The sequence below is a fragment of the Alosa alosa genome, chromosome 6 (assembly GCF_017589495.1).
Source record: "Alosa alosa isolate M-15738 ecotype Scorff River chromosome 6, AALO_Geno_1.1, whole genome shotgun sequence".
Lineage (NCBI taxonomy): Eukaryota > Metazoa > Chordata > Actinopteri > Clupeiformes > Clupeidae > Alosa > Alosa alosa.
The window spans coordinates 22167473-22186093 of NC_063194.1; the positions used below are offsets into that span (position 1 = coordinate 22167473).

The 18621-nt window shown below is 45.1% G+C and overlaps 1 long non-coding RNA gene across 1 annotated transcript in view; it reads left to right on the forward strand.

Annotated features, from left to right (window-relative positions):
- Window positions 1-2181: 2181 nt before the first annotated feature.
- LOC125296838 overlaps window positions 2182-18621 on the forward strand; it is a 38697-nt gene continuing 22257 nt past the window's right edge. Inside the window, exons 1-2 of the long non-coding RNA XR_007193866.1 lie at window positions 2182-2355; window positions 7928-8014. This is a non-coding gene — a long non-coding RNA (uncharacterized LOC125296838). The remainder of the gene's footprint in view (window positions 2356-7927; window positions 8015-18621) is intronic.

An 18621-nucleotide genomic window follows, 5' to 3' on the forward strand; every position in this document is an offset into this window, starting at 1 on the left:
GCCATCTGAACATCAAAGCTTGACCTCCATGACCTTCCATCTGATGATGCCTGAGGAATTGGCACCCAGGTTACAGACATCTGTTGCTGGCAGTGGACTACGCAGCTTAATACTTGACTGTGAAACTCCTTTCAGGCTGCTTCTTTGAAATTACTTCACCGTTGAGGACAATAACACGTCAGCTTTTCCTCTCAGAAGCGGCTTCCCATCCAAGGTTGGTATTTCAGCCGGTGGTTTGTTCCAGTGGTGTGCTCTCAGGCCTGTAAAGTCAAGGTCCGTGTGTTGATGTGGCAGTGTGGCTTGTTCATTTCCTACAGCTCTTCACCTGGGTGCCATTTGGTGTCATTTGCCCTTGGATTGTGGAATTCCCATCATGTGTGCGATCACAATCAAACCACTAATCTGGGATGTTTCCTTACAGCATGTTCTGGTGTTTAATAACAAAATGAATTGGTTGGTGAAAACTCTTGGGCGAGACTCAGAGAGTGAGAGAAAGAGAGACTTAGTTTAATCCGCTTTCTTGAGAACATGGCTCCTTCTCCCTGGAGAAATCCGGACATGTGTTAAGTCGAAGCTTGAGCTCAAATTCCCTGTGATGTCCGTCTGCTTCACCCTCCTGTGTAATTACAACACACTGGCCACACTGTTCCATGTGCTGTGTGTGTGAGAACAAGTTAGTCCTCACTGCAGTCTACTGACCTTCAGGATTTAACTGAATGAGCTTAGATATTACTGCACGCTGTTAGACTGAATCTGTGCGCTGTCAAGGATTGTGGCTGGTGTAAGGTCTTCGCCACACTAGCTTTTTGATAGCGAAGCACAGCACCACAATTTATGTTTATGATTAAAGTACTTAAGTGTAAGTGACAAAGGCAAAGCGTTTGCTGACGACTAAATATTGGTGTGGATGGGGGGTTAGAGCTGGAAGACAATATCCATCTGTCTGTAAACAATGATTGATTGCTTAATATATGGGTGCATATTCATTCATTACATTTTGATTGGTTCAGGGCGACAATTAACTAACCCTCCATTTGAGAGCGGAAACGACCCCTCCTTCCCTCGAGACAATGAAATATCTCCATTATGACGCCGCCCCAGTAATCTGCATATCGCCATGGTAACTAATTAGCGAAGCATTATATAACAGTGTTGTCGTGCGTAGTAGTCGGATTGCGTGCTTGCGGCAGTGCTTCCCATAGTTTTCCCCCGGTGTGTCTAAAAGCCCCCTTATTGTCTGGGGCATCGGCTGGTCAGAGTGCCCACGTGAATGCCAAGCGGTGGCGACTCCTGCCATCTCTGCGTCCCCCCCTTCCCCTGCCCTGTGTCCCTCTCATCGACCAGTCGTGTCCACCCATTTGTCCAAATGCCCTCTCCCCCATCTGCTCATTTTTGTCTTCTCCTCATTTTTTTTGTTTTGTTTGTTTTTGTTTGTTTCATTTCTCCTCATTTGCAGCCATCTTGTCGCAACCCACTTTCTCTCCTTCCCGACCCAAGCCCCCCGTCTCCTCCTCCATGTTGGATCCGACCTCATAACTCCCCGCGCTCCTCCGTCCTCTGCCTCTCCTGGCACCGTGCCAAGCGCTCAGACATGCAAGGGGAGGAGGAAGGCGGCAGCAGCAGCAACACGTATGCAAATGAACCCAGCCTTGATTAAAAAAAAAAAAAAAAAAAAAACAGCTGCGGATTGTAATCAGAGCAGAGGAGATGATGGGGGTTGGAGTGTGTGTGTGTTGGGGGGGGGGGGAGGTTGGAGGTGTGTGTGTTGGAGGTTGGGAGGTTGGAGGTGTGTGTGTTGGAGGTTGGGAGGTTGGAGGTGTGTGTGTGTTGGGGTTGGGGGTGGAGTGTGTGTGTGTTGAGGCTGGGGGGGAGGTTGGAGTGTGTGTGTGTGTGTGTTGGGGGTGGGGGGAGGTTGATGGCAAGTGTTTGAGTCAGACAATCAGGGCATTTTTCTGGAAAGCGATGGTGTTGGCAGCGATGGAGGGATGGGGGTGCATAAAAAAGTTGGGTCTGAGAACAGAGGTTGCCGTCGCAGTAACAGAACAAAGGTGTGGTGGGGAAGGTTGTGTGTGTGTGTGTCAGTCTGGATGGGTGGGGGATTCTCTTTCTGGTCTTGGACTAGTATGTGTGTGAGAGAGAGAGAGAGAGAGAGAGAGAGGCAGACATAGGAAGAGAGGGAATTCACGTCATGCATTCTCTTTGCATAGACACACAGAGCTGTCACACCTCTAGAAAGCAGTAGTGTGGGAAATCAGGAGAGAGCACGTGTGTGTGTGTGAGAGAGAGTTTACAACAGAGGGACAGAGGGCTTCCTGAAGTATCCTGATGAGATGGTTTTGCCTGAGGCTAATGACTGTGAGTAATTACGCCAATCAACGATCTGTGTGGGTGTGCGTAGACCAATTGCGCGTAGCAATCTAAAGTCACGATGCATGTGTTTTGGTAGTTAAGTCTCGTGCGTGTGTGTATGATCATGTCTGTTTGGGCAGGTCTGATGGTTCATGGGAAGGCTGATGCAATGGAATGAGGGGAGCGTTTTGGGGAGGAGCTACAACTGGCATGTCTGCCAACAGACTGGCATCTCTCTCTCTCTCTCTCTCTCTCTCTTGTAAATCAGGCTGTGTGATTAGTGCAGAACCATGCTGGGAGACGCAGAAGTTTGAGGTCCAGTGCTCCTGTCCCTTGTCTTGACAGACCAGAGGACGCATGTGGTCCCCCTGTTCAGGACCATGTGGGAGGGGTTCTCCTTCACAGATCTGGTTGGGGAGGTTGAATGTGGGCAGGAGGTAGAAGGCTCTAGGGGTGCAGGAGAGGGATCTGGGGGTGTCTGCCATGATGTACTGTAGGGTTCGGAGGCAGGAAGGACCACTGGCACCCAGCCAAGCTCAAAGCAGAGGAGAAGAGAGGGAAGAATGCATAGGTGGTCAGAGATGGAGGGAGAGAGAGATGGAGAAGATACATTTACATATATACATACATATATACTGTACATACATATATTCATGGCCCCAGATTGTAGTATTATTTGAAAATCACATGAATTAAAAACTCTGATGGATGTCCTCTGTCGCTGTGGTGCACTGGTCCCGAATGTTCTCTAAATGATTCATCCTGTTTGCTACTGTGAAGCGTTTTGAGTGCTTGCAAATGGGAGAATTTAGAGGTAGTCTCTGGCATAAATGACTTCTGTGGATAAATATTTCATACACATTCAAACATGGAGGACTCCATGGGGGTTTTGAGTAAATGCCTTTGTCTGAACTGAGATATTAATTATAAGGTTTAGTAATAGCAGTGCTGTTTAATTACTGAGCAATTACTTCCTGTGCAGTTCAGGCTGCTGGTATGCAGACAGCACCTTAACGTTTTGAGAAGCTGGCAGAAACCTGAAATGCCAATGCCAGAATTTTCTAGAACACCTACGTTCCTTGGCCTAACTCAGTCCTGAGCCCTCAGTCCAAAGCATGATGTATCTGCTCAACTCTACTGTAGTTGTTTTGCTCAGTAATAACTTATTTCTGTAGACACCAAATTACTTTCAGAATGGTGAGACCTTTCTCAAAACATCCAACACATCATGTGTCTGTGTATGAGTTTACTCATAGAGTTCTGCTTCTTAATTCTATCTTAAGTTTTTTCATATTAGCTTGAATTTCCCAGTTGCCTCATGGATCATTAAATATAATTAACAGTATGCAACCCCAGGCATAAAACATTTAATGACATTTCTGAAGGTATAGGGATGTTCATAAGATTTTCATTTTGATAAATTAACCGTTGATAGTATCATAAGAATCCTTGCAAATGAGGGCAATCTCTGTGTGAGCATCTCTTGTTGTGATGCCATTAAGTAGTAATTAGCTGTGGAGTCTAGGCTCTGTTACGGTCCTGTCCGGGATGTGACAGGCAGGCTTACTGTCAGCCTGCTGGAGTTAATTAGGTCCATTTACACCCCTCTCCCCTGTCATTTATCACATGAGACAGGCTTGTGTAGATTTACTACAGCAGAGCAGCCCCATACAACCACCTGCTCAGCCTGTCTCTCCTCCATGGCCACCTCCTCTCAGCCTGTCTCTCCTCCATGGCCACCTCCTCTCAGCCATCCTCCATGGCCACCTCCTCTCAGCCTGTCTCTCCTCCATGGCCACCTCCTCTCAGCCTGCCTCTCCTCCATGGCCATGTAAAATGCAGAATGTAACTGCACTGCAGATGCTACCAAAGACAGCTAGAAAGTTGTCACCGCTGGCAGGCTACTAGTGGAAGTTGTGAGTCATGGAGAGTCAAGAAACATCAGAATGTTTCTTGACTCAGGACGGTGTCATGGGTTTCTACATCATTGTTTTCAGATGTTTTTTTATGGATTAAAAAACCTTTTTCACCTTAAGTGAAAATGAGGCCGACAGCATTTTTAAATCGTTACGTTTCAGGAGCTCGAGTAGTAGATGAGAGGCGAAAACTTAACAAAAGTCTTTCGGATTCAAACAAAAACAGAATAGTGTTGATGGAGCCTCAGTGTGTCCATCCTCCATGTCCACCTCCCTTCTTCATAGGGAACGCCATTTTAGGACATTCAGCATTTTCCCAGTGTAAAAACAGTACATTATCACCGTTGTCCTTTGGAAGGAGGGAGTTTTTTTTTCACTTGGCCAAATGGACTAAATTGCTTCACCACCCAGCTCATTTGGGTCTGGAGGGCAGCATCGTAATTATAAAACTACTCAAGAGAGCAGCTGCATCAACATTTTCAAATTGAACTCCAACACACAGAGCTAATCCCATCAGAGGCAAAAGGAGGTGTATGTATGTGTATGTGTGTGTGTGTGTGTGCATGTGTGTGCCTGCGGGTGTGCGTGTGTGTGTGTGTGTGTGTGTGTGTGCCTTTGTGTCAGAGAACATCTTTTAAACAGTCTTTACTCCACCCATCCTCTTCTTAGACTGAAATGGATTCTGAAGATTGTTTGATGTATTCAATCAGGTGGAACTCATTTGGGAGCAGCCAGGCATCCCAGCACAGCACTGCCATGAATGGAGGATACCTGTAAAAAGGCTTCGGTGCAGAGAGCTAGAGCTGTGTGTGCGTGTGTGTGTGTGTGTGTGTGTGTGTGTGTGTGTGTGTGCGCGTGTGCGTGTGTGTGCGTGTGTGTGTGTGTGTGTGTGGTGAAAATGTTCATGGTGACAGGAGGGGGCACTAAAGCAATTCACTGTGTCTTTCAGACATATTGCCAGAGCCAGAGTGTATTTCTTTTGGAGTGGGATGGTGTGTGTGTGTGTGTGTGTGTGTGTGTGTGTGTGTGTGTGGTGTGTGTGTGTGTGTGTGTGTGTTTGTGTGTGTGCAAGTCAGAGGTGGAGAGGGTGTGTGTGTGTGTGTGTGTGTGTGTGTGTGTGTGTGTGTGTGTGTGTGTGTGTGTGTGTGTGTGTGCAAGTCAGAGGTGGAGAGGGTGTGTGTGTGTGTGTGTGTGTGTGTGTGTGTGTCTTTGTCAGAGGTGGAGGGGGTGGTGTCCAATCTCCATGTGTTGAGGCTCCAGTGCTTCTCTGCCGTGGCAGAACTGCTGATGTGGGGCCTTCAGCAAGCGCTGGCTCCTGGAACCAAGCCTAATGGTATAATCAGGTCATAAGAAATGCATTTTCCCCTCCACTGCACTCTGACTGGTGTCCACACCCAGAGAGAGAGAGAGAGAGAGAGAGAGAGAGAGAGAGAGAGAGAGAGAGAGAGAGAGAAGGCAAGGTGGTGTGGCTAGGGGACTGACAAGTATGGAAGGGCACCTGACTCACTCCAGTGGACACTGCCCCCCCAGCTCTCCCCTGCTGTCCCACCACCACACCTCTCCTCCAGCACTCCTTCAAAGAGGTGAATGGTCAAGTCAGGTAGAAGGACGGTGACGGACGGTAGAGAACCAGATTCTCAGTCTGTAAAACATTCTGTAGAACATTCTGTATAAGTGTATGAGTATGTATTAATAGTATATATATATAAAAATAGTATATATACTCTTTTGATCCTGTGAGGGAAATTTGGTCTCTGCATTTATCCCAATCCGTGAATTAGTGAAACACACTCAGCACACAGTGAACACACAGTGAGGTGAAGCACACACTAATCCCGGCACAGTGAGCTGCCTGCAACAACAGTGGCGCTCGGGGAGCAGTGAGGGGTTAGGTGCCTTGCTCAAGGGCACTTCAGCCGTGCCTACTGGTCGGGGTTCAAACCGGCAACCCTCCGGTAAATTCCTTTAAAGGATATTTTGATATTTTGAGATCTGATCTTACAAGTTTTCTTATGCCCTGTTTGTGCACTTGCACCTTTCCCACCTGCCGCCTGCTGCATATGAAGCGTGTGTGAGGAATTGAGCCTGTCACACATTTTGTGAAACGCTTCCCTTTAATTGTGCAAGTGCCTGAACAGTAAATCTACCTCTTGACATGACACTTTGGATAAAAGTACCTTGGAAAACAAATTAATGTAATTCTACATAAGCTGTTCTACAACTTATCCCAACCCATCCCTCCATTTTACATTTCTTAACATTTATTTACTTATATATTTCTTTCTATTCTACATTCTATTTTTATTTCTTAACTTTACTTTATTTTATTTTTTATTTTTTTACAGCACTTTGGTCAACTAGTGTTATTTTTTAAATATGCTATATAAATAAATTGGCATTGCTCTGCTTTAGCACCTGATGACAGTTATTACTGTGCACACCATTCAGCACTATAATCTTCTCATGAATACCTTTAATAGCCCTAATGTATTTCGCACTCACAGAATGGCCAAGCATACTTAAGTGTGTGTGTCACAGAAGTGCAGCTGGATTGATTACCTCACGTCGTCCACATTTCAAATAGATTGGGTTGCGCTGATGGCAGGATTCCTGCGGTACAAAAAGTATGTAATTTGAGTTGAACAGTTTCTAGGTCTAGAAAAAGTATGGGAAAGAAGTTATGGACATTTTGCATTCCCCCAGGTGCATTCCCCCAGGTGCATTCATGCTCATGGGTATATACCAGGGTCCAGTGCTATCATTAAGCCCATCAGGACGCCAACCACTTCCATCCACTCACCTCTCCTTCCCTTCCCAGCCCCCCACCACCAGCCCCCCCACCACCACCACCACCCACCACCACCAGCACCAGCCCCACCACCACCCCCCCCCCTCCATCTGTATTGTGTCCTGTGCCTCTGTCTCCACGTGCCTGTTTACACGCACATGACCGTCTCACGCCTGACTCCCCCTCCCCCCTCCCCCCCCCCCCCCACTGATGGAAAATGAGAAAAAACGAGAGAGAAAAAAACGAAAAGAAAATAAATTTGCAGCAATATGCAAAAAAAGCACCCAGGCAAATGCAGGTTGCCCCGGCAACCGCAAGGTTCCATCCAAGCCCTGATGGAAATCATTGTCATGTGCAGGACCTCAACAATTCCACTGAAGATTGGGGCGGGATTGAGAGACTGGGGTGTATGTAGGGGGTGTTGGGCTGAGGCGGGGGGAGCTGAAATGAAGGACAGGAGGGAATACAAAAGAGAGAAAGAGAAAGGATTGAGCGACAGACAAATGTTGTTCAAAGTTCACAGCTAATACCTGTGAAGGATGGACACAAGGCTGCTATCTTAAGCTGTAAACTCCTACCTCCCGCAAACAATCAATGAATGCACCATCTAACATGTTTGTGAATTCATGCGTCATCCTCCCATTTAACTGTCACAGCACTGGTAAAAGCTTTCACAGGCCTAAATCACTTTCTGAAATCACTTAGGTACTTGTGTGAAATGGTTGTTGTTTGCACCTGAGCGTACCGATCGAACTAGGACAAGTGCATGATGTGCTTTTTTTAACTTTTATGAATGGCACCGATTAGAATTCTCTGTCCTTTTCTCTATTGTCACAAACAAAAAGCACACTCTGATTCATGGTTGTTCTTCCAGGATATGGAATTACCTTCAGGTGTCTTCAAAACCAGTGACCACAGCAAATATGACCATGCGGATGACCGGGCGAACAGCAGAACTCAGGTAGGTCACATCACTGACTGAAACTGCAGATTTCACCAAACAAAGGAATGTGTGTAAGTAAATGAAAGCGCGAGTGAGAGAGAGAGAGAGAGAGAGAGAGAGAGAGAGAGAAAGAAAGAAAGAACATGAAAGAGAGAAAGAGGTATAGTTGGTTCAGGAGTGTGCTTCCATAGACACACACACACACACACACACACATACACACTGTTGCCTGCAGAGAGCTCCTAAAGGGTGTGGAGTAACTGAGGCAACACTCTGTATCTCCCCTGCTCTCCCCATTATTACTTATCTGGGTTGTGCCTTTACCAACAGCCAATATCATCACAGTTTCTCTCTCTCTCTCTTTCTCTCCCTCTCTCCCTGCTCTCTGTCCCTTTCTCTTCTCTCCTCCTTCCTCACAGTCTCAAATGAGCAATGTCATAGCATTTTAAGCAGCAGAACAGGTGAACCTATGTGATTGTCACATTAGGGACTGATAAAGTAGTTATTAGCATCAGTGCGTAGCGGAGCTTTTCTCTCCATATTTATACAATATGTATAAATATATCATCTATATATATATCATCTATCCATGAGCATTACATTTCACTCAGATAATGTGTTATTCATGTTATTTATTAATGCATCTGAATCTCACAGCACTGGGAGAACATACCTACAGCATCTTTCCAATAAGGGAAGTTGCACATACAGGAGTTCCCGCTAACAGGTATTGGGCTTACAGTAATGGAAGTCCCATAATTTATGGGTGAAAGTGACCTTATAATATTCAATCTCTGCCAACCATGATCCAATCACCTCATTCCCAGCCAGCCTGGGTCCATACCACCACCAACCACCAAACCACCACCAGCCCCCACCAGCCCCCACATTATGAAATATGCACATGAACAGCATGGGTGCATAATTATAAACAAATGAGAAGACAGATGAGAAGGCAAAAACAGTTTGTCGTTCACAGCGAGCTGAGTTCCATCACAGTGGGTTTGCTAAATCGCACATTGAAATAGCTGGCTCTTAATTCAGGCCTGCAATTCTGTATGACATGCAGTCTGCATAATGAAATACTATTTCAAGCAGGCAGTTATTCCAGCCCTGCTGGTCTTACATGCATGACAACCTGTTGTTTGTGCTTCCAGTGAGGGATTAAAAATGGCACAATCCTTTAACTGCTAATATGAAAATAATAATTCTCAAACAAACCTTTTCTCCTTCTCCCCCTTTCCTCTCCATCCCTTCTTCACCTCCCCCTCTCTGTGTTGCTAACACTAACGCACAGGCAATATGTCGGTTGAAAAAGAAACCTGAGGGAGATATGTGTGTGTGTGTGTGTGTGTGTGTGAGTGAAGAGTGAGTGTGTCTGTGTGTGTGTGGTGTGTGTGTGTGTGTGAGAGAGAGTGAGTGAGTGAGTGAGTGAGTGAGTGAGTGATTGTGTGTGTGTGTGTGTGTGTGTGAGTGGCTCCTGCCTATGGGCCGCCGCACAGCACATGGAGAAACAGAGGAAAGCTGTGTAGGAGAGAGATGCTACAGAGGAGAGCCATGAGGGGGGTCAAATGAGAAGTGACAGAGAAGACCTGAACACACAATAAATTGAAAGGCGGTGTGTGTAACAAGGGAGGCAGATTAAGAACAAAAGGAAATTAAATGTACAGAGAGAGAGAGAGAGAGAGAGAGAGTGAGAGACTCAGGTGGATCCATGCAAAACTGGGACGTTCCTGGCCATCACTCCTACCTTGCTTTGACATTTTCAATTACGTCTCTCACACCAGACTGATCTTGCTTGCACTCCTCCCTCTCCCCCTCTCTCTCTCTTTCCATCCCATTCCCCACCCCTCCACTCCCATCCCTCCTTTCTTCCTACACCACAAGAAATGTTTCATCTGCACCACCACCCGAGCTGCCCCTCCACCTGCTGGGTTGTTTAATGGGAATTTGTGGGAGGAATGTTCCCCGCAGTAGTAGGACGCCTTGAAGCAAGCGGCAGGAGAGGAGGGCCTCTGTTCGGCGGCTTGCACTCTTGCAGAGGTGACCACGAACGTCCTCCTCCACGCCACGCCACTCTGCAAATGCCAAGCAGTCGCCTGAGCCTCCGCAGCAGAGGCTGAGACGTGGTGTGGCTATTTATAGGGAGAGGGGTGAGAGGGTGGTGGAGAGGGTGGTGGAGAGCAGGCTTGTGCACAATTCCAGATTTGAATTGAAACTGGCTCTTAAATTCCAATTCAATTCTTGAATTTCACTTGCATTTCAATTGAGGTAGCAAACAGGAAGCATAATTGCAATATGAATTGTGCACAACCCTGGTGGTGGTGGTGCACAGGGGCCGTCGTGGTTGGAGGAGATACAACGTTGTGTACGGATGGTAGGCAGAGTTCATGCTTCACCTCTGAATACAAAGTGGAGGAAGACTTATGAGGAAAGACAAGCGCATTTGAAGAACACTACCAACAAGTTCTTTTGTGTTGAGCATGTTCGCAATGCTTGCATAAAACACCCAGATATAATTTTTGTCAAGTGTCTTCCAGAGTGAGCTGTGCAAATGTACAGTGTGAGCACAGCAATCATGGCCATTGGAGAGCTACAATGTGAGCAATCATGCCGAACACACCGCTGAGCTATAGCGATAACACACACATTAGGAAATTGTGTGTGTGTGTGTGTGTGTGTGTGTGTGAGAGAGTGAGTGAGTGAGTGAGTGAGTGTCTGTCTGTCTGTCTGTCTGTCCGTCTGTCTGTGTGACTCCAGGTGTGTTGGCTTACTCTCAAGGTTATCTCATAAAAACCCTTTTCTATACGTGTGTGTATGTATATATCCTTTTGAATGCCTCAACAATGCACTCACAGCAAGATATATTTTTTTTAAGTGTTTTATAAGTCAATATGGTTTGTGATGCCCTCAAGATATTAATATTGTGTTATTATGATTACATCAAAATTTCCTTTGTGTTATATTTTTGTCCCTTTGGCAATCATAAACCAGTTCACACATTCATGACATTATCACTATCTCAATAACTTTATAATGGCTGAGCAAAGAAGTCATAACAGAAAATGCCACCGCAAATGGCATTCCTAAAAAGGAGCAATACCAGAGATCTGAGAGAGAAACGGAGAGAGAGAGAGAGGGAGAGAGAGAGAGAGATGGTGATGTGCTGAATTTCAGATGATATGGGTGGATGTGTTCCTTTCTATCTCTTTCTCTCTCCATCTCTCTCATTCTCTTTCTCTCTCTCCATATCTCTAAATCAGTCGTTCTCCATTGGAAGTGGCATCTAATTGAAAGTGATTCAGGGCAGGCGGCTGGCAGGGCAGCCCTGTGGATAAATTTGTGCCCTTGACAGGCTGCAAAGCCACCTCGATATCCCATTTATGAGGCATTTGCATGGCAGAGCCTTGGAGATTATGCGCCATGCAAATGATGCCTACTCTGCATCTCCAATCCCCCCTCTTCCCCCTCCTACCCCTCCTCTCTTCTTCTCTGCCCAGCCCATCACCCCAATCCCCAACTCCTCCATCACTTCCCCAGGGGAGACCAGCAACGGCTTTGTTCATTACCACCTTATAGTCTGTCTCTCACACAAACACAAACACACACACACACTCAAACACATGCAGACACACACATTGTCAGGTACAAGAAACACAAATGGGCACACACCAACACACATATGCACACACATGCATAAAGAACATATACACTCACACATATACACACACACAAACACACACACATACACAGCAACTATCACTACCACCACCCCTACTCACACACACACACACACACATGTATACACACAAACATACACACACGTACACACACATACACACACACACACATATATACACACACACAAACACACACACACACACATACACAGCAACCATCACTACCACCACCCCTACTTGACACACACACACACACACACACACACACACACACACACATACACAGCAACCATCACTACTACTACCCTTGCTCCACACACACACACACACACACGCACATATATATACACACACCTCTGTTTTGTGTGTCCCTGTGTTTTCTATTGCTTATCTTCTCCAGGGCATCCAAAAGCACCACTTCTCAGGGGCTCCTGGGACTGATGGAGCCATTTTTCATCAGTGACAGCAGCTGCCCTCAGCTCTGCCCAACCCCCACACCCACACCCCACCCCCAGCTAACCTGATAACAATGCCCCCTCACACAGCAGGCACAGAGCGCACAGGTACACACACACACACACACACACACACACACACACACACACACGCACACACACTCACACACAGACACAGACACACACTCACACACACACACACACCCACACCCACACCCACCCCACACACACCCACACCCACACACACACACACACAGACACACACACACACACAAAGCTTTGAAGACATGAGCACCGGGCTATGGCTTTCAGGATCTATGAGCACTGTGGCTCACACATGTATATGTGTGGCCCATGGGCTATGTACTGTATATGAGTTACCCTTGAAAAACTTTACTTTATTTCCATGCAGTGTGTTTCCACAGATGCTGGTTACAGTATGTCTGCATATGAGGTATAAGGGGATAGTCGGCCTACCATGTCTTTTCCCCAGAGGTGTGTGAGTGTGAAAATCCATCTCCTGCTGCTTGTGTGTGTTTGTGTGTGTTAGACCACCGTTAATCTATCGACTGCAGAAAACAAGTGGATTAAGGCTTATCACTTAGACAGGCAACAGTAAGTGATGGATGGCAGACTGCAGTCTGGCTCAAGGCTGATGGGTTTCCCCTTACAATCCTGGGAGAAAAATTAAATCAGTATAAAATACTCCATTGCTCTAATGACATTTCCCTCTAACCAAAAATCCAACCTGGTACAGAGAGGTGTGTAGGGTATGTGTGTGTGTATGTGCGTGCATGCATGCGTGCGTGTGTGGGTGTGTGGGTGTGTGTGTGTGTGTGTGTGTGTGTGTGTGGGTGTGTGTGCATGTGTGCATGTGTGTGTGCGTGCATGTGTGTGCATTTCCTTCCTTTCATATAGATGATTACATAATGTGTGTCTTTATTATAGTATTTTGATGGTATTTGAGACTCTCTTATCTCATGGTTTTATAGTGGGCATCAAAAGCTCCCTAATTCCGGTATTCATGCGATGATGAAGAGAACAAATAGAAACACTTAAGAGGAATGGAGAGGGCCTTGCCACATTCAGAGAGTCTCTGTGGCTTTTGAAGTCTAAAATCACCCTGTCTTTGATTAAGATGGAGAAACTTCAAAGACCTGATACACACTGGTGTGTAAATACAGAAATGGCTGCCTGGGCAATGGGCATTAATCACCACGTCTCAGGCTCCCTGACTAACTGCGTGTGTCTGTCTGTGTGTGTGTGTGTGAGTCTGTGTGTGTGTGTGTGTGTGTGTGTGTGTGTGTGTGTGTGTGTGTGTGTGTGTGTGTGTGTGCGCATGCGTTGGCATGTGTCTGTGTGTGTATATGCATATGTGTGTGGTAAAAAGGGGTGCAGCTATGGAGAAAGAACCAGTGAGTGCCCTGCACGCTGCCTATTCTGATTCATTAATCCGCTGCTGTTTATAGGCCACTTCACATGCGTGAGTGCACCTCCTCATCTGATGCTATGGCCGGTGGAGCCGGGCGGGAGAGGGGCACGGCAACCGTACTGGATGAATGAACCAGAGAATGAATACATGAATAAGCATTAGAGCATGCTGGAATTTGGGGAGGGTTTTCATTATCATGTTTAGGTTTTTAGTCCAGAGTGGCCTAAATTGGGGTTAATGGCATTTGGCAGCTCATTTCCCAGCTCATACTGGTTTCTCATTCATTTAGACATGCTCTCTCATATTCATTTAGACACTGCCATGAGAAAAACACCCAGGACAGATTAAGGCTCCCTGCAAGTATGCGATGATCTATGGCACACATTACATGCTTGCATGATCTTTAGTTTCATTAGAATATGTTGCAAAAAAAGCATGCAGTGAAGTATAATCCATGTATTTATTCACAACCTAGTTGTTTTGTTAGGTGATGCATTGCTTTATTGTAATATTTCACCCATAATTTGAAAACATAGACCCCTGCCTTTGGTGTCACATTAGAATGTATGGGTGAAGCATTACACAGTGGCAAGTACATAGGCGGGTCCCATTTATGGCTGTGCCAATGAAACAGTAATTAAGTCTGTCAAAACAACATACCGGACACTTAACATTCTCCCAGGATCATCTGCTGAGAGCCCATCTCATCACACTGCAAATTAGCAGCAGCCGTAACTTAATTACCACAGAGGCCAGATCATGAACACCTATAAATAATTCACCAAAGCTCTCGCGGGAAGCACCTGATTAAATTGTTCCAAGTGGCGTCCTAGTAGAAACACCCTGAAGGAAACACACACACACACACATACATTTGTAGCAGATCACATTTGCTTTTGGAATAATCCTGTGGAATGAAGAGTTTCTCCACATTGCTTGTAAATCTATACTCATACTATCAACTCTGTGATCTGTTTGGTTTGACAAAAAAGTACTGCATCTTTGTAGCTTGCCTCTGCCTATGTTGTTGTGTTGTGTTACCCAGAAATTCAACTGAGAAGAAACTCAGTCTGCCAAATAACTGGCCTTCCAAACCATCATTACTAAACTTTAACAGGTGAGGTCGGTGGTGGCTCAGGTCAGGAGGTAGAGAAGTCATCTAGTTGTAGGTTTGAGCCCGGCTCCTCAAGTGTCCTTGAGTAAGATGCTGAGCCCCAAACTGCCGCCGAGGTGCAGGTTGGCACCTTGCATGGCAGCCTCCGCCCCCCTTAGAAATGTGAGGCATGAAATTGTAAAGCACTTTGAGTGCTTTGAGTAGAAAAGTGCAATGTAAATGCAGTCCACTTACCATTTCACAGAGCTCTTAACTCTGCATCTGCAACATTCACTTAATTCACCTAAATTCTTGAATTGGTGAAGGCCAACAACTATGGGAACAACAGACACTTTTGCGCTAGGCAAGGCAACACTGAAGTCTCCATCATTACTGTGGTGGATGGCAGTTAGAGAGTACTCAACTGGGCTCAGGCTTCAGTGGGCTATGTGTGTGAGTGTATGTGTGTGCGTGCACGCATGTGTGTGTGTGTGTGTGTGTGTGTGTGTGCGTGTATGTGTGTGCGTGTGCGTGTGTGTGCGTACATGTGTGTGTGGATGTGTGTATGCGCGTGTGTGTGCGACTGTGCGTGCATGTGTGTGTCTGTGTGTGTGTATATGTGTGTGTGTGAGCGAGCGAGAGACAGAGAGAGAGAGAGAGATAGAGAGAGCTTACTATGCCTGTGGTCTGGCTCTTTCATCTCTTGTAATAGCAGCCCTGAAGTGACAAGTGACAGAAGCTCAGGTCTATTCTGCGTAGGGTGGAGAGGCTCGCTTCACACTGACAGGACAATCAGGCAGCGCACGCTGCTAGAGCCCAGCTCTGATCTGTCTGAGATGAGATGGTACCCTGATGATTTTTGGTTGGAAGAACAAAGGAGGAGGATTAAGATTGGTAAATATTGGTTGCTGATTTTTCTCTACCAACAGGATGATAGTGTTTTTCATTTAATATCTATTAAAAAACCATCAGCCTTCATATTCAATAAACGGACATCCCTTTTGACCCTGAAAAACACCCCATCTCATCAGGACAGGATATTATGTGGTGAACTTTTGTAGAATAAAGGTAAAGGTAGGGGATGTCATTTATATCTATGTTGGTGAGACAGGCTTTTAAAATGACTGCCATGTGAGGTACTTAGGGTTGTCAAAAAGGTGTGTTCTTTTTTTAACCCCTATTTGGACTAAAAGGTTTCCTGGAAGAGCAGCTCTTTTACCACAGACTTCAAAAACACCAGAGCAGGGATGAATGTCCTTTTTTCCCGCCCTCTTCACCACTCTTGTGTCTCTGGTGTAACTAAGAGGAGCACTCGTCTAAGCACTAACACTCGTCTAAGCGCCACACTGCTGCTTTCACTCAGAGTGCTGTCACCACGGCAACCCTCTCTGCAAGGGCTCACTTGAGTTTGACCCTGCCGATCCCATCCAGCAGCTCTAAGAACTTTGGTCATGTGACCTGTATAATCCAATGACAGTCATCCTTTTGTAGAATTCGTGATGTATCTCACTTGTACCTGGACTGAGTGCAACCATATAGTTATACAAGATGTTAATTGAAATCATACAGTTATGGGCTACTCCCAGGAATGTAAACGTCAAAATGTACTAGTTTTCAACTCAGGGTGCCACAGCTAGATTGGGATGGTGCCACTCTGTCTCCTTAGGTAACAGATGGACAACCTGAGGTCTTCGTTATATCAGTATAGGTTCTCTGTGTTCTGTCCCTTGGGACAGTATCTTGCGCCGATGACAGCTTTCCTCTTATAGTTGTGTCTATTTTGGTACAACTAGGAACACCTGCCACACGACAGATGAATGCCTCTTTTGCTTAGTAATATGACTGGATTCTCAGGCATATTCTTTGAGACAGATCCATGAAGCAACTGGACTGGCACCCTGTTGAATGTTCAAGTCAGCGTGCTTCCTTCAGCTTAGAAACAGCCTATTAGACTCTGCAGTTCCACCATTAAGACCATGCATCTGCTTAATATTATATATTATAATACATCACTTTATAATACAGTTTTTTACAATTGTTTACTGTTTACAGACACGTTTTCAAAACTCTGTGTCTATTTTTCAAAACTCCACACACAAAACCCACAATTGCTCACACAAAATGCAAAATGCCTCAAATCTCCATAATATGACATTTTGGATACATCATGTACACACTGTTGCTCAAAACCTAAAGCTCTTCTGTCTTAGGCTTTCTATATGTATTTCCATACAAGAGTGAAAGTTACGGTATCAACAAAGAGAAGTTGAAATACACAGTAAAAATGCAAGCAATATTGAAACCAAAAATAGTGATTTTTCCCAAATAATATACTGTTGCGAATACAGTATTTTACAGCAAACAAGAAAACAAGACCACCAGATGTACATGGAGTTTTGAAAACACTGATTTTGTTTTTTTCCAAAGACAAGTGTGTGTGTGTGTGTGTGTGTGTGTGTGTGTGTGTGTGTGTGTGTGTGTATGTGTGTGTGTGTGTGTGGGGGGGGGTGGGGGTGTGTGGTCGTGTACAGTATGTATTCATAGGCCTATAAACTGCAGAAACAAACAATTCTACAGTAAGCGTTCCTAAGGCATTTCTGGAGGCACAGAAAAATGTATTGAGCTAATGGTACTGTAACATGGGGACAAACAAAATTTAAGTAAAAAGACAAATTTTACATAAAGTCAACTTTTTGTAGAAAATTACTGTAAGCTAAAGTCCGATTACTGTAATTTTCAAAGTATCTGCATTGGTTCTGAATATTTCAACCGGAAATCCTCTAAGAGCAGATTGAAAGGGTCCATACCTATATAGAGAGTATATCTATTCATAGACCTATACTAAGGCAATGATTGGATGGTGTTCAGTAAATGAAATAGTGTTTGCACATGTGAAGAGAAAGAGTGAAGCACTGGTGATTTAGTGTGGCATTTTGATGGGTTGTGTTTGAAGAACGAAATCAAGTTACTTCCTGTTAGATTTTTGTGTGTTAGGTAGAAAATTGTGTGTGGTGTTTTGCAAAATGTGTTTTAGTCAATTGAAAACTGAGTCAAACACTGAGAATTAGTGAATGGTTTTGCAGATTTGGTGTCAGGTTATGATGTTTGGAGGACATGTTTAGAAAATTGTGTGACAAGCAAAGATTTAGTGTGTAAGCAGTTGAAAAAAAACTGTAATAATAATAATAATAATAATAATAATAATAATAATACATCACTTTATTGATGATCCTGATCCACCTGTCAAGTCTAATTTGATTGGAACCTGAAGACGATTCCAACAAGAAGAAAACACATCACAACATTCTCAGGTCTCAGCACAGGTGTGTGCATTGCACGGTGAAGTGGCACTCAGGAGTGATGAGAGAGGGAAAGGAAGATAGAGGAAGAAGGCAAAAGAAAGAGCTTATTATTGCTCTGAAAGGCAGAAAAAAGAAAGGAAGAAAGAAAGAGTCATATTTATTACTTTGACAAAGTATGGAAGCATTTTAGCTTTGGCAATAGTGTATCCAAACAAGCATGCTAATTAAGCAGGTCTGAATGAAAGACAAAAACAGACAGGTACACAAAGAGTAGTAGCCCAGAGGTGGTGAGATAAACTGAGTCTGTAGTGTCCAGGGAGTGTGTGTAAGCACTGACACACACACACACAGGCACACACACACCAGCTGCTCCAGAGCCGCTGGGGTTCCCCTGTAATTACCGCACATTTAGCCCGCTGAGCCGCTAACCGCCGCAGGATGTGAGCCCTTAACCCTTAAAGGAGTACCGTCACACCGGTGTGACGGGAATGTTGAGAAATGAACGTTCTAAAGAATATCTGGGTTCATTGAATTCAACATAGAATTTTAGAACCTTCAATTGTTGCGGAACTTAGAACGTTCAAAAACCTACACCTTTAAGGGTTAATGGTGGCTGCACTGGGCCTGGCCAGAGGGACTGGGCTGAACACACAGCAGTGATCC